Source organism: Perca fluviatilis, chromosome 6 (assembly GCF_010015445.1).
Source record: "Perca fluviatilis chromosome 6, GENO_Pfluv_1.0, whole genome shotgun sequence".
Classification (NCBI taxonomy): Eukaryota; Metazoa; Chordata; class Actinopteri; order Perciformes; family Percidae; genus Perca; species Perca fluviatilis.
In genome coordinates, this window is record NC_053117.1 from 7,359,812 (window position 1) to 7,376,728 (window position 16,917).

The 16,917-nt window shown below is 40.2% G+C and overlaps 2 long non-coding RNA genes across 3 annotated transcripts; both read right to left on the minus strand.

Moving 5' to 3' along the window:
* Nucleotides 1–5,620: 5,620 nt before the first annotated feature.
* On the minus strand, nt 5,621–6,389 carry LOC120560930. Its single transcript, XR_005639537.1, has 3 exons — nt 6,333–6,389; nt 6,009–6,104; nt 5,621–5,686 (listed from the first exon to the last, which is right to left on the minus strand). It is a non-coding gene; the product is annotated as an uncharacterized LOC120560930 (long non-coding RNA).
* A 56-nt stretch (nt 6,390–6,445) lies between these two features.
* On the minus strand, nt 6,446–8,110 carry LOC120560966. 2 transcript variants are annotated; one of them, XR_005639545.1, is made up of 4 exons: nt 8,051–8,110; nt 7,077–7,162; nt 6,660–6,794; nt 6,446–6,500 (listed from the first exon to the last, which is right to left on the minus strand). It is a non-coding gene; the product is annotated as an uncharacterized LOC120560966 (long non-coding RNA). The 2 variants fall into 2 exon arrangements; XR_005639544.1 differs by having other exon boundaries at nt 6,660–6,797.
* Nucleotides 8,111–16,917: the final 8,807 nt, after the last annotated feature.

Below are 16,917 nucleotides of genomic sequence, written 5' to 3' on the forward strand. Positions count from 1 at the left end.
TATATCAAAACCTAGAGACTTTCAAACATCAACATGTCATTTATTAATATGTATTCGTGTCAAAATGACATATAAACATCTCTTCCTATTCTATTTTCTATTATATTAACGCTTCCAACACGCTTGCGTGTCGTGTGAAAAACAGGCGTCGGCTCTATTTCTAGCATGCACGCGTTTTCGGCGTGGCTCGAGCCGCAGGCAGTGTGTAAGATCTAAACTGTTAACATGGGAGCCGAAATATGAACGGACACGCCATATGAGGGCGAAAAAAGGGCCAAAAAGCACCATATGAGCACTTTAAAGGGTCATTTGGTTTTTTTTCAACCTGGATGTTTTTCTATCTTTAATCCAGTATTAAGCGAGATCGCTGCTGTCAGCAGTCAGCGAAACAAGCTGCAATGTGAGTTATTGAACAATTGTGCACTTTCTATTTACGCTCCCAAAAGTACTTGTTTGGCCACTGACAGCCTCAGATTAAAATAATCTGAGCCTGTCAGTGGAAAAAAACAGCACTTTTAGTGGACGAAAATGACAATGCACATTTGCCCCATAGGGTTACATTCCAGCCCGGTTTGTGTCGGTTACGCTTAATACTGGACCAATATAAAAGATTGTTGTTCCTATCAGTCACTTACACTCAAAAACATAGGAAAATAGGGTCCAGGTTGAAAAAACCCAAAATTACCCTCTCTTCAAAAATTTTGAATATGACCAGCTTCATAGTAAACCGGAAATCCAGCAATAAAATTATTTTATGAAAATGATCTTCATCACAAGGCACTAACGATCAACAATTTGTTTTAATTGAGGCAGACCCCGCAAAAAAAAAGAAGGCTGGTAATGTTAATGTGAAGCGTCTAAACTTGCAACACAATTATGCAATTCCTTCTAGCACCCACACTAACCCTACCCAAATCTACCCAACCCCACCTAAACCACCCTTGCCCGTCTGCATATCCTGGGGACATAGGGCAATTTAGCCTTTAATTAATTGATGCTGCTTCCTTGCTGTAAAAAGACAATAAATGAGGGTAGGGCGTGGGCCGGGGGTGCTGTGTCAGTGTCGGTAATGATTGTACAGGGCTGTGGGGGGGGGGGGGGTTGTTGATAAATTAGGCAGGAGTGAACTTTACACTTTACCGCCCTTACCACTGGGAGTGGAAGAGAGGGAGACGGCGAGCGCAGGAGCAGGAGAGGGAGAGAGAAATGACAAGGCCTATCACAGTGATGGAGTGGCTGTGCTTCTCATTGCTGCACACTGCTCTCATTCTCATTCTGCTGTCTGCTGCGTCCCTCTCTCCCATAGAAATTGTACCGCACCCCTCAGACAACATGAAAAAACCTACACAGTAAGCAAAATAAGGCTCAGTGCAGACAGTAACAGAAACACAACTGCTGTATTTACATACACAGACACTAGTCATACTTTACACTGCTAGGGCAGACGGATCAGTCCTCAAGCGCCATCACACACTCGTGCGGAGTGTCAACCTTCGCAGGTGCTGTGAAAAAAACATTCATTTTCCTGCTCACTGCCATACGTGAATACTTAATAATTCCGATCAAAGGTCCACTTTATTGTAACTGAGGGTAAGTGAGCTGATGCCAAAAGGAAGAAAAAGATGAATACCTACATGAAATGAATAATAACAACATTTTTGGAACACAGAAAAGTTAGGGGACAGAACATCGTCTGAAACAGAGACAATAAAAAAAGACAGAAGTTGAATGAAATAGTTTAGACTCAGCCAAGATAAGAAGTGCAGTTGGCCACCGTTTGTTTAGTGGTGACAGAGCTGAAAGAAATTATCTTAATAAAATGCTCTGTTAGCCACCCACAATGCTATATTTTTCTTTTCTTTTTTTTTTTAAAAGATATTTTTTGGGGCATTTTAGGCCTTTAATTTTACAGGACAGCTGAAGACAGGTGGGGGGGGGGAGAGAGGGGGAATGACATGCAGCAAAGATTTATTTAGCGAATTAAGTGAAATAATTGTCTCCAAGCATTCTCCAAATTTGGAGATGAATGGTTTTCACTGGACAACAACACTATACAAGTCTATATAAGTCTGAGTTTTTGCTGATGACAAATACAAAAAAAGTAAAATGCTTTTATGCAAGATATGGTTGAAAACAATGCAAGGTGTACAGGTACAAGGTGTACAGGTACAAGGTGTATAGGTACAAGTTGAGGAAAAACATGCATCTAGTTTGCATTGGAAGAAGCCAGTTTCTGTGGTTTAGGTATCTGATCAGGCATCCCACTATCCCTTGGAATTTATAATTTATGATGGATGAATCTGCAACACATGATTAATATCCGGTGCCAGTGCTCAATGCTACGGTGGCTGATGGGGGCAAACGCACTGCAACTTAATAAAACACATGCAAATAGACAAAACACAAGCAAATTAAGAAAACAACTTTGACAACACATGCCAGTCCCTCCAGAAAAACGCAATTATGCGATCGCATAATTCAATGCATAATCGCATTTTTATGCATATTTATGCGGGGGCCGCATTTTTTCAAATACGTCACACTTTCGCCGCATAAATTGCTGATTTTCGCGCAAATTATGCGGGACTGGCATGATTTCATAATCTCCGCATTTTCGTTGCAAAAAAGTCACATATATCTTAGCAGAAAGTTGAAAAATGTTGTGTTTACTTCACACAAGAGCAGCCATTTTCCCCTGTTGCCATGGGAACGTTATAAAGTGACGTAATTATGTCATCAAATCACTTTTTTTGTCTTTTTGCAAGTTCCCGCAGTTTTTGCAAGTTCCCGCAATTTCATCGCATAAAATTGCATAAATATCCCGCATATTCCATTGCATTTTTTAAGAAAACGTGCCGCATAATCAAGAATTTTTGCCCGCAACAATCACAAAAAAACTCAGCATTTTTCTGGAAGGACTGACATGCGCAGCATTTAGCAAATGCGCTGCAAATACACACAACACAACCATATACACAAACGCGCTGCAAATACACAAACAGTGCAAAAAGAAAAGCACACAATCCCCGAAAACAAATGCAACTAAAAACATCCGCGAAATTGCGTTCGCTACACTGTAAACCCGAATAAGTTACCAGAACTCAAAAAAAGTGAGGCAATCAGTTGCCTCACTTTTTTTAAGTTGATTAACTTAAAAGTCAAAATTTTCCGAACTTAAAAGGTTGGTTGAATTGCTACTTGTACCTTTTGATAACAGTTAAATTAAAAGTGCTCATTTAGCTCAACTCAAATATTTGCAGTTAATATGACTTAGTTTTCTGTTAAGGGAACTCCATTATTTTCAGTTATTATGACTTACAGTTTTGAGTTTTCAAACCACAGGAATAAGTTCACAGAACTTAAAAAAATAAGTACACAACCACACAATTTTTATGTTAATAAAACTCAATGTTTATTAGTTTGTTTTGTCATTGTTTTAAGTACACATTAGTCAAATATGTTGAGTTTGTTTACTTAAAAACATGTGATTCAAAACTTAAAAATTTTTAGGCAACCGATTGCCTCACTTACATTAAGTTTAACTAACTTAATATATCTTAAAGTCGTGAACGTCTGCTTTTGAACAGTTACATGTTAAAATGAAATAGAAAAACATTTATAAATTAAAATAAAAAATAATTTTAAAATATACTTATATACTTTAATTGTATATTAAATAAATAAATAAATTTGAGAGATTTTTAAGAAGAAAAACTCAAAATTCTCTGATCCTATCCTTCCAAATGTGTTCCTGGTCACTTAAACGAACACGCGACTTAATGGGACTTTGTTGTATTCACCGTCATCCTCCAGAGTTAGAGAAGTCCATAAATACCCTTCTCATCTCAGTGTGTGTTGTAACTCTGTTCGGCGCACCCACTCGCTAGCCTAGCTTAGCACATGTTGTACAAATCACAACATGTAAATAGGAAAATGTTGGCGTTATTTTGTCACTTATTAGGAGCATAGATGGAGCCAGATACCTCCAGGATCTGTGCTAAGCTAGGCATGGGTGCGTCAGACAGAGATACCACTACCCACAGAGATGAGAAGCGTATGTATGGACTTATCTAACTCTGGGGGATACTGTGAATAAATCCCAATAAGTACCGTATTTTCCGGACTATAAGTCGCACTTTTTTTCCTACTTTGGCTGGTCCTGTGACTTGTGCGAATTTGTATATCAAAATATATATAATTTAACATGTTTTTAAATGTTAATTCATACTGAACACATTACCATCTACAGCCGCAAGAGGGCTCTATGCTTGTGACAACTAGAATGCTGCTCCTAAAGACAACTGAGAAAGAGAAAAGAGATAAACTGCAGGTAGTAAAATATGCAGCGGAAAACGGTAATCGAGCAGCAGAAAGAAAGTTTGAAACCAGGGAGAAACTTGTGAGGGACTGGAAAAGGTGACTCTTATGCAATGAAGAAAACAAAGAAAGCTAATCGGCTAATCGCGGGGCTGAAAGCAAGATGGCCAGAGCTGGAGGAACAAGTCACACATGGGTGCTTGAACAACGCTGCGCTGGGAGAGGCTTGTCAACGGTGCAGTTAGCTCGCTACGTCGTCCCCTGGTAGTTGTTCTGTGTGCTATTGTATAGTTTAATAACTGTTAATGTGTTACGTTAACATACCGGACACCTACCGTATTCAGCCTGTTGTTCTGGGTGCTATTGTGTAGTTTTGGATTTTGTGAAATACATTTCTAAATAAATGCGAATTATAGTCCGGGCGATTTATATATGTTTTTTTCCTCTTCATGACGCATTTTTGACTGTGGGAACTTATAACTGGAGCGCTACTTATAGTCCGGAAAATACGGTAGGCATGTTTCTTTAAGGCCCTAGGAAATAAATATTTATCACACATTTCTGATATTGACCAGACAACTAATCAGATAGTCAGGAAAATAATCGGAGTAATCAAAAACAATAATACCAAAATGAAGTTATCGTTCGTTACAGCTATAAAAAAAAAAACACTGCTTTTGGCTTCCCTGCTAATTCCTGAGTAAGGCGACAGGGCAGCAATTTGGATGAAATTTCAAATATTCTATAGAGTTTAAGAACATTTTCACTTAAAACTCTAAAATGTAAATGTTTTACAAACCATATCAAATGCACAGTGAAATGTGAGTCATCTTGCGCAGCCCACAATGGTTAAGAAAAACATTAAAACATACAAAACATTAGCGTTACTTTTGCATTATATTAATGAGAACAAAGGCATATTGAGTAGTTTGGGCCTATTGGCTGAACACCTGCAGTAGTGCAGTAACTTTTTGAGGCATTATTTAGACAAAAGGAGATAACTTTGAACTAGCCTTTTATAATGCTTTACCCTGCAGCCTTTTTTTCAGATGAGTTTCTACATCAATTCATTCTTGAGGGTCTGCAACCTCGGGGATAGTTTACCACTTTCTAGACCAAGTTAAATCTTTAGAGTGAATTCAAAAGTGTTGGTCAGTGCTTTGGGATAGCTGAGGTGTAGTGCATAGATCACTCCACAGATTACCAGGAAGGCATCGCCAAGTCTGGGAAGGCTGACCACGGCATCACTTTCAATGACGACAGTGATTCTCACAGGGTGGTAGTGGACTGGACTTGCGTACCATGGTCACCGATGAAAGTAATGAGGCCCACTTGCAACACCATCAAGCTCTGGCTCATCAGACTCATCCTGAATGAATGAAAAAAGAGATACTAATCACAAACTAACACATGGAACAGAACAGATGACATAATTTGTCTTTCCCTAACCAAGTCCCATTGAAATCCAATACCACTTTTACAAAAGAGACCTGGGTCTCATTGTAAGAGTTGAAAAACATAAGATCCATGTTCTGCACACATGAATCAGCCAAAATACCAGAGAATCTAAGTGCTGACTGAAACCAAGGACATTTACAAGAAAATGTTTTACTGAACATTGAATAAAATGTTAGTATTTACGGGGTTGGATAATACACAGCAGAATCTGTTAGTGACTTAAGGAGACTCACTGTGCAGGTTCTTAAACATCCAGAGACGTCCTCACGCAGATACACAGGAAGGACGTGGAGAACAGTAGTGCGCTTGGTGTGTATGTCATGGATTTCCTATTCAGATAAAAACAGAATTGCATATACTGAAGAGTTTACATAAAGCTGATTTTAAACAGTCCAAACAGAACATATGTCCACAAATAACCTGTTAACATCTTTAATGCAATCAGACAAATGGCAAACAAAGTGGACTAATTGCAAAAGTCAAAAGCTCATTTCAATCATTGAACCTGTTCAATGTTCTACTGGTTCAACCTATGAAATGTGTAAAAATCTATTTACCTGTTCATCGTGGATTTTTAAAATTTCAGCCAGAGCATCTGCTGTCTTCCCAGTTTTGATGCCTTCCGTCTGAATAAGGTCATCAGTCGAGAAAGATAGCGGTCAAGCTCAGCATAGCACGTGTTGTGGCAGGTTCTGATTTGTAATCCGCTGGAACTCTGCATACAACTACATAGAAATAACAGCCAGAGGAGAATACAGCAACAACACTTATTAAAAAACAGTTCAATTTGAAGAATCTTGCACACATTCATAAAGCAAAAATATCAGCCAAATGAGTAAGAATCACAATTTTCACTTTAAAAAGAGAGAGCTGATCCATATTACCTCAGACTCTATTTTAAGAGCAGGCCAGAGGTCCATGAGGTCGTTCACTGGTGGGCAGGACATCACTATGGTCTGTCGGCGTAGGGGAAATGTGGTCTCCATCATCTTTCTAATGAGGGTCAGTTTCTTCTCAGTCTTCTTCAACAATTTTTGCAAGCAAATACAAAGTTAAGTAAAATATGATTAGTAGTATTCGTGAACAGAACACATTCATTATTTGTTGACTTAAATACAGCAAAACACTTTATTTTGATCAAACAGGCAAGTAGAAAAACAATGATGTGTGTATGTGGGAGTGCGTATGATTTGGGGTTACCACACTAAAACCTTGTCTGAGAAAAAAAAACAATTCAAGTTATTGGTATTTAGAGGGCGGGGGAAAGGGGGTGATAGAAGAATTCACATTCATTGGATTACCTGGTATCGTTATCACATCTCCAGTTATCTTCCTTAACTTCTTGAAACTGGAACAGCAAGATGCAAAGGCATAAACTGATCTGAAACTGAACAATTAAAAGATTCAAAGAGTGTCAAATTATAAATACTTCCATTTATAAATGTTCCCTGTTAATGATCTTTTCATTTAATCCCCATAAGTGTCAAGTTACTAAAGCCATCAAGCAAAATTAACATTACTGTAAAGAAAAGCAGCCACACTTGAACCTTAGTGCATGGTTAATCAACAATAATACCATTTCTACAAACCAAAGCTTTACTGTTAAGGGTTTTTACTTTATTCATCTTTGTCATGAAAAGCAGCTTGCCTCCAGCAGGGTCGTTTGTTTTAAAACCGAGGCAACACAAGTAGGCAGGCACGGGCAGTTGACTCGTTCTGTTAACAGCAATCTCCGTGTCTCAGACAGTCTGCTCACACAGAATTTAAAACTAGCGCTCCTAGAAGCTACACAGAGAGCGGGACTTGCAGTGTAGGAACTCAGTTTGAGGCGTTTATGCTCTTTTGTGCACTATTGAAAGTTTCCAGCAACAAAAACTAACTATGCCCCAATGCAGGTGTCTGTTAGTGCTTCTACTAACAACTAATTTTCTAACACCACCTTTAAGCGGGGAATGAGCGTGTGATTACTAGATTCATCCGTCGTCAAATTCTTCAGGGAGTCGGTTAGTGGTAGCTATGTCGCTAGTTGTGCTGCTGGAGTGCGTAACGTCAAAGTCCTTCTAAATAGTCTCTGGTAACGTTATTGGGGAGGGCTAAGTGGCTAGCTAGCTCTTTAGCAGCTAACCTATATCTGACAAGTTGCCAATCCCTACAAGACTCCCGTGATAAGCCAGTGAAGGCGGGGGCTTGGAGAAGGTCTACGCTCTGTGAGACAAACACATACAAAATGTATAAAAGAAGTAAAAGCGAATGAATATTAACATTCAAAACTTACAGTAAGTCCAGTGAGCCTGATTGCTGCTGCGTAGGTAGTTTCTGCAACCCTACTGTCTGCGGCTTCCGCCTTGCTGCGTTGTTCAAACTTTTCTTCTTCTGTGTTTTTCCAAAGAGCGGTAAGGAATCAGTGTAGTGTGCAAATTAGCGCCACCTTCTGCTTCGCAGGTTGAATCAGAGATTAACTCTCCATACAAAATTATCCCTGCAGCTGCTTAAATAAAAATAAAAAGAATATATAGGCTACATTAAACTGATGAAGCAAAAAATAAATACATTTTGTCCTTCACTAATGTCTAATGCATTTCAGACCATTTGCTATTGCAATTTATTTATTATGATCGATTTTACTTATTTGGTAAAGCACTTTGAGATTTTATTGTATTTTAACATGTGCTATATAAATTCAGTTTATTTTTAAATCATCCCTATTTTAAACAATAGAAATAACAGGACTTTATCATTCTTAGTATGTTATTACTCAATTCTATTACATTGTACTTAAGTTATGTTTTTAAGTTATGCTTACTTATACACAAAATAGTTCCATTTAATCAAAAAATATTAGTTAACAATACTCAAAAAGGAAGAACATGTTACACCAACTTGACAAAATTAAGTTAGTAGAACTTGTTCTAAAACTTTGAGTATACACTACTTAATCTATTTAATTACTTTGAACGTTCGGGTTTACAGTGTAAACCCACCAGACTCCATGTCAATAAACAGTAATTTTAGCTTCGTAAAATACACTTCATTCAAAGTTGACAGAAACAAAACAAAACTATGAAAAGCCGTTCTGGGTCATCTTTCCACTTTTCCAACCATCACAACTCTAGTTTTGGTTAAAATAAACACATAGTTTACCGATTTACATGTGAAGATATGTTGTCTCTATACACGCTAAAAGCATCGCTTTTTGAAGTGGAGTCTGGTGGGGTTAGGGCTTGCGACTTCAGAGCTGTTTCTGGTTAAACAAAAAGGTCTCAAAGAGGTTCTAAAAAGGTCTATCTCTGTAGGAATGTTGTCAGACACTTTGAATATTAATCTGAGCCTGTTAGTGGCAAAACGAGCACTTTGTGAAGGTAAATACAAGCTGGACAATTGCCCGATTAACTTACATTGTAGCTTGATTCTCTGCTGCCGACTGCAGCGATCTTGCTTAATACTGGACCAATGTCAAAGATTGTTGTTCCAATCAGTCACTTAGACACAAAAACATACGAAACTAGGGTCCAGGTTGACAAAAACGGTAGTTACCCTTTGAGATAAAGCTCAAGTTTTGTAGGTTACTTGAAGAGGCCAAATGACAGACGCCTCCCTTTTCTGCAGTATATACTATCTGCACATCCCACTCGCCGTTCCTCTACCCCACTGAGGTGATAAGTGACCAAACAGCAGCGCCTGCACACTTGTCCCTGCTGAAAAGAACAAGTCTTTGATCAATGAACTCATCATCAGATATTAAAATTAATGAGTGCCATGCTATGTTTTAATATATGGCCCTGGTCTTTTATTCTAAAGGACAAAGCAGGAGTTCTTCGCTGCTGCCTTTATGCGCCCGCTTTACACACACACTGGTCTATTCCGCCTTCACCTTCCATTTTGTTTGTGTTGGAATTTTAAACTCTGGTGGATTTCTGAGGACTACGGTTAACTGCTCCTCAGATCTCTGCAGGGTAAATCCAGACAGCTACCTAGACTATCTGTCCAATCTGAGTTTTCTGTCGCACGACTAAAACAGCATTTAAACGTACACGTGTTCCACCAAAACAAGTTCCTTCCCGAAGCTATTTTGCAGCGGCACCGTTGCTCCGTCCGGCGCTTAGCACCGCCCATGACGATTGTGATTGGTTTAAAGAAATGCTAATAAATCAGAGCATGTTTTTCTCCCATACTGGAATGCTGTGTGGACTAGCCAGACCCTCCTCCGCAGCGCTGTGGAGGAAGGTCTGGCAATGCGAGACTACACACACACACACACACACACACACACACACACACACACACACACACACACACACACACACACACACACACACACTCACTCCCAGTCTTAGTTTCTGCTCCTATGGAGTGCGGAGTGGAACAGTTGTCACAGCAGTTAATTTAGGGAGACATTTATGAGGGTTGCACTGGGCTTCCAAACTGGCTCTGGTGGTTGTGGGGAGATGGTGATGCTGCAACCGGGGTGGACACCTATGGAGAAAAGGGCACGCGCAGCAGGAGTGTGTGTGTGTGTGTGTGTGTGTGTGTGTGTGTGTGTTTGTGTGTGTATCTCCACATGTGTGTATAGTACGAGTGTCCATACAAATATATTTAACTGGCGCGTGTTTAACCTATGTTTTGGGGTCTTAACGTAATTATTAAAATAAAAACCCCATTTTTGCATGTGCATACTGAAGGTGTGAAGCATGTCTTACGTAAAAAGGGGAAAACATTCATGGATTGCAAATATCCTCGGACTGCAGATAAGAGAAGAATAATGGTTCGTAGATTCATGTCCTCATAATTAGAAATCACATCACATCTTTTCAGCCTGTCGGGTCCATGGCAACGGGTTTGGATTTACTGACATTAATGTAAATTTAAAACTCCCCCAGATTGATCCGAATGGCCGCTGAAATTTGTTTCACTCCTTCATATTGATTTAAAATCTGTTGCTTGAAAAGCACTAATTAATAATGATAATAAAAGCGTCGCAGGTCGTTAAAATTAGCACCTTGACTTCTTTTTTCTTACCTCCCTGTTTCTGTCTTTCCTTTACAGACCAATGGTTACCTGCATGTGACTCCTAGTGGCACTGGAACAACATTTTTTTAATGACAGGAAATGTATGTGGAACTCTGTTTCACATGATTTATGACTAGAATCTTTATAATAAGCAACCTAATTACAGGAGCTATTAAAATTACATGCAGCCAAACCAATTAAGTTGTCTGGCTTTCGGAGTGTGTTTCCTGTGGGGGCATTAAAGGTTCATCCGCAGTTTAAAGAGCACAGTGATTTTATTGAAATATACAGAAGATCATAACCACAGAGCCATTACAGCATGTACAACTATGTAAATGTATATGTATGGGTTTATTTTTATGAGGATAGGTATACAGCTGGAAGGACAGAAGTGGAGTGTAACGTCCATTTGGTACAAATAGGTAGCCATACAGAATATATGAGGGTTTCTTTGAATTTTGTGTTATTTTTCATTTCATTTTTTTCATTTATTTTTGTCTTAATGTTTGTGCTTTGCCAACAGCAGCCTCCCCTTTACCAGTGACTTATACCGGACACATTTTTTACTGGATTAATAATATTAAGAAATGAATCTGTTGGTATCAAGTGGCTCCCCCTACACTTCCACCTAATGTTAGACCTACCTGTTGTCTTCCCCTGTCTTTCCTGATCCACCATCCTCACACCTGAATGAAATGAACTCACTGTTAAATATAGCAGCCTAAATTCAATTCTTAAATCAGCCGAGTGATGGCATCAGATAAGACAACTATTATGCAGTGAGGTTGTGCTGCTGGTGAAATTACAATTTTGTATTTTAAAAAGTACAAATATGGAGAGCCACTTAGCACATACCTTTAAAGAGAGCGAGAGAGAGAGAGAGAGAGAGAGAGAGAGAGAGAGAGATAGATGTGACCCTGTAATTACAGCTTCCATGTCACCCAACAGATGTAACTATAGCCTTTATGTCTAACAGCACAGCTAACAGCTAACGTAAAACTAAATCTATTAATGATTCCATGGTAAACCAGAGTTATTGCATAAGTTATGTTTTCCAGCTTCTTGTAATTTATTGTGCTATAGTTACCAGTTGTTATTTTACCTTAATAACATTGAGAGATGTCATGCATGGGATTGGTACCATAGAGGTTTAACCAAAATCTGAATGTAGCTATCAGCAACATTGGTTTGCATTAAGTTAGCAAACACTAGCCAGTCTGTTAACATGAGTATTTGCAAGCCTCCAAGTTTGGTAGCAAATCTATGCACGATTCCATGGTAAACCAGAGTTATAGCATTAGTTATGTTTTCCAGACTCTTGTCATTTATTGTACATGCTACCTAATATATTCCAGTTTTCAGCTCAGCAACCTGGGTTTTGCATATTCTAAGCTAGCTGTAAACCCCCATTTGGCTGCTACATGCCCAGTGTTAGCAAACGCTAGCTAGTCTGTTAACATGAATATTTGCAAGCCTCCAAGCACAGACGTCACACTTTAAATCCTACCTATTGCCTTTCACCATCCACTTATTTAACTGCTGTTGCATCCCTTGACATGCCATATCCTTTTCCCTCTTTTTTTCTTCTTCTATTTTTAGCCCCCTGAGAGCTTTATCCATCTTTTCCCATAGCCGACAACGCACTACTCTCGTACCTGCTTGCTCAGCGCTCACACCCCCCCACCCTCTTCTATGTCAACATTCTGTGATGGAATCTTATGAGACAAGGTGCCTACTCCAGCCTGTTAGTCCTCTAAAATGTTATATAACATTGAAGAAATGCAGAAAGCATTTAGAAATGCACAACAGCAGCTACATATAAAAAATTACTTTTAACCGTGTATCCAGTTATTTTAAATAGCTCACGTAATGCTCTCTCTATTGTATGTATGTGAACAGTTATCTTCATGCAATATTGTATGTGGCGTTTTCTTTTGCGGGGTGCAAATATTCCACCAAAACCAGTTCCTTCACCGAGACGATTTTGCACACTTCTCCGCAGCGCAGTGAAGGAAGGTCCGGCAAAGCGAGATTAAGGCACACCTAGTGTTTGTGCTCTTTGTTTTCTCCTGGTGAGAAGGCGAAAAAGGAAGGAGGGTGTAAAAGACCTGCCGTGGGAAGATAAAGCTATATGACACTGTCACAAGTCTCCCATTGCAAAAGAATGGGGGGGAGGGGGGGGGAGCTGAACAAGTGAGGGGAGTGACGGAGGATAGGGCTCGGTCCATCCATCACGACCACGCAAGACTGACAACAAAAGATGGAGTGCTGGGAGAGGCCACTCGGCCGCGAGGGTCTGGGGAACTCGAAACAATATTTTTTGGCGCCTGTCAGGCTGTCCCATACAGGAGGCCGATATATGAACTATCTAGCACTGATGTAATGCGCCTCATAAATCTGCTTTAATTACTCGGCATGGGGACAGCCAGTGGGAGCCCGCGCCTGGATTTATGGCGTCTCCGCTTGGCATCTTAACGACTCTGTGCTTTTAATATCATTACCCTTTAATTTATAATGCTGCCAGGGTGCACACCCAAACCTTCAGCATAACTCTTGTTTATTTATGCCTGTTTAAAGGCCACTTCAGTGACACAGGCATTTAGCACATTTCAGTTGGGCTTTAATCATTTGTCCTAATGAGGCCATTATGCAGCAGTGTCCTCTGGCTGGCTCCAACTGTGGCTTGATGGTTCGGGCCAAACCCTGGGAAGCCAGTGAGGTGGCAAAACAGAGTTTTGCTGGGTCATGGTCATGGTCCTGTGCGTGTGGGTCTTGCTCCTGCTTCAGACCCACTGCCACTCTCTGGGGGGGCCAGAGTCTGAATGGCAGCGTTTAGTTCTGGGTGTTCTCGTCCAGCAAGATTCACGTCAGCCACGCTGGCAGAAAATGTCTCTTCTCTTTCTTTATCTTCCTTTTTCTGTCCAAAGATGGTGAAAAGCCCTCAGCGTTCCCCTTAGTTGTCCCTTCCATTTCCTACTGTTCCCCTCTCATTACCCCTTCACGTCTCCTTTTCTCTATTCATTCAGTTTGCACCCTTCCTTCCCCCAATTTATCCTAGTCTACTCCTCACTTGTCCGACCGCTGAGGAGAATGAACAGAGGAAGAGGGTGGAGAGAGGAAAGTGTGTGTGTGGGGGTAATAAAAAATGAGTGTGGGGTGAGGACAGGCTGCGTTTCAGCTGCCATGTCATGCTAATGATTTCCAGATCAGGCTCCATATTACACCCAGGTGATAGCCCGTCTCACCCGTCTCTCTAATGCTAGCTGCTAAATGCCTGTGCAACCTCTGGTGACAGTGACATATTAGTTTTGCGTCCCTTTGCAATCTGATACCTCGGAGTTTGCCACCATACTAAAGATTTGATTAATGTTGTTCCATTTGGAGGCTGTAATTGGCTGCGACTGGAGCGCAGAATAATCAGGCGTTCCTATTCAGAGCAGCGAGCGAGTAGAGAGGGAGGGAGAGAAAAAAGGGGGCAGCAATGCTAACGAGCAAGCTAGTTAATTAAGCCTGCAGCACAATGGCGACAGTTACTGATGACTCCTATGACAAACCGGCCTTTCTCCCCTCCTCTTCGTCCTCCTTCTCCTCTTCTCATTTTCCTCTTCTCAAATACCATCAAGAGCGAGGTAGGTTGTAATATTCACACATAACTTGTAATTTCGGAGTGCTTCTGTTGAACAGTGATGAATGTTCAAAGTGGGAACAGGTACGCGGTTGAATTATCACCGCTTCAACCCTTTGGAACTACTTGATATCTTTTTTTGTCATTATTAAAGGATAGGTTCAGATTTTTTCAAGTCTATCTTAGTCTCGCTTTGCCAGACCCTCCTCCACACCGCTGCGGAGGAGGGTCTGGCGAGTCCACAGAGCATTCCGGGATGGGAGAAAAACATGCTCTGGTTTATTGGCATTTCTTTATACCAATCACAATCGTCTTGGGCGGGCACCGCACAGAGCCCCGGTGCCGCTGCAAAATAGCCTCGGGAAGGAACTTGTTTTGGTGGAACACGTGTACGTTCAAAAGTTGTTTTAGTCGTGCAACATAGAAAACTCAGATTGGACAGATAGTCTAGCTAGCTGTCTGGATTTACCCTGCAGAGATCTGAGGAGCAGTTAACTATAGTCCTCATAAATCAACCGGAGTTTACAATTCCAACACAAAGAAAGCGGAACGGATATCTGCCCGAAAAGAAGGACATACGGTGGAATTTCCTGGCGGCAACAGAGCAATCCTGGAAGTGGAAGGTCGTGGATATAGACTAAGACGAAGTCTATCCTAATACAATTTTCACATGCCATGTGGTCACAATCATTTCTCCTCTCCGTACTGGCTGTGCAGATATACCTTTGCAAAGCGACAATACTGCAAAAAAAATGGAACCAAAATCCACAGTCTTTGTCGCAAAAATGCATTCTAAGGTTTAGTCGAAGCCAGTTTGAGGCATCAGCTGTTTAAGTTACACAACTTGTTGTGCGAGTTGGTATAGGTTTATGGCTGGTGTTTTTTCCTGGCCACACAACGACGAGAACATATAAATGTCAATGGAAACAGGAAAGGGAATGTTGTATAAAAAAGTAACGTTGCAAAATACCTAACAATTTGGCATGAAGACATGAAGACAACCTTTAATAAAAATACATTCTTTGAAACAAGGTTATTGTTGAGTTATTATTGACCCTGCTGGCCCCTTCAAACCACATGACCACAACAAAGATCTCCTCAAAGGTCTCCTAGCCCTGTTCAAAGTCTGCGTAGCGGTTGGGGTGGATTGATGGGTCAAACAAACACAGGACTTAACACTTCCCATAACACTTTCAAGCTAATCAAAGCTTTTTCTTTACGACATTGCATAAGACAAGGTGTTGTAACTACTTCTGCAAAGTTGAACACTCAAAAAAACAAAAGCAATATGAATGGGAATGTTGAAAATACGTGAACAACAAATAGGTTGTCAAAGCGCATTGTGGCACATGGACAGCACATGTAGCTGTAATATGATCTCTCCTTATGGCTGCAGGTACAATGTAGCAGCTTCACTTATTAACATAATACACAAGATATCACAAAAACTTTGTGAAAAAAAGCAACACTGTTGTTTTTGCGTCAGTAAAATAATTGCGAGTCAGTTGTTACGTTGAGCGGTTGACAGCTTATTTAGCTGATGGCTGTCACTGAACTGTAAAACAGCAATTAAATGAGTGTGGGATTCATCATGTTCGTGTCGTTGCCTCGTCTCCTGGCATTGCTCTCAGACACAAAATACCTTCCCTGACAGTCAATCAGAGCCAGTCAGACAGTAAAACTAGTACTTCTCTATTAAACAGTAACATTATAGGAGCACAAGAATATTTGTTACATTTATTGTCTCATCACTGGGTGTCACCTTACTGGTAGTCTGTAGTCTTTGCTCGACTTTAAAGAAGAAAGAGCATCCTTCAGCTGAACTGGGATCAGGTCTTTGTGTTTGCAACTACCTGCCCTGATGAAGTGTCTTTGAGCAAGTATATCATCTCTGGATTATGACAAATGAGGCTGTGATTTAGGTAACATTTTGGGCATTAGTGGGAAGTATTACGTAATAAGCATTGTTGCACTCAATACAAAGGACCTTGTTGCGATGAAACATTGAAACAGATACTTGACTCTTCTTTGTGTTCCCTGTTGTGGAATCTGGAACAAAGCTGGAGCCAACATGTCTGCACCACCAAACAAGGAAACTGAAAGTCATAACATCTTGATCCCAACATGTAGAAACTGAATGAACTTGTTGACAGGTTGCTGAAGTGTCAGCTCACATAAAATGAACAGCTACAGCAGACACCCAGGTGAGTCCAGTGAAAACTGGATATTAACATATATATATACAACACATTTTTCCTCAGTGACAGTGACTTCACTGGATGCTGCGAAATCAGCAGGTCCTGACAAGTTTCATCCTTACTGTCATAAGTTAACTGTAAACTTTATAGCTGAACCTCTGACTTATAATTTAATTAATTTAAATTTAATTATACCCTTTCCAACAATAAGAATTCTAACATATGGAAATCTTCCAATGTTTGAAAGGAGGGGATCCCTTAGTTGTTAATAATTACATGCTTATTTCTAAATTAAGTTTTAGCTAAAGTCTT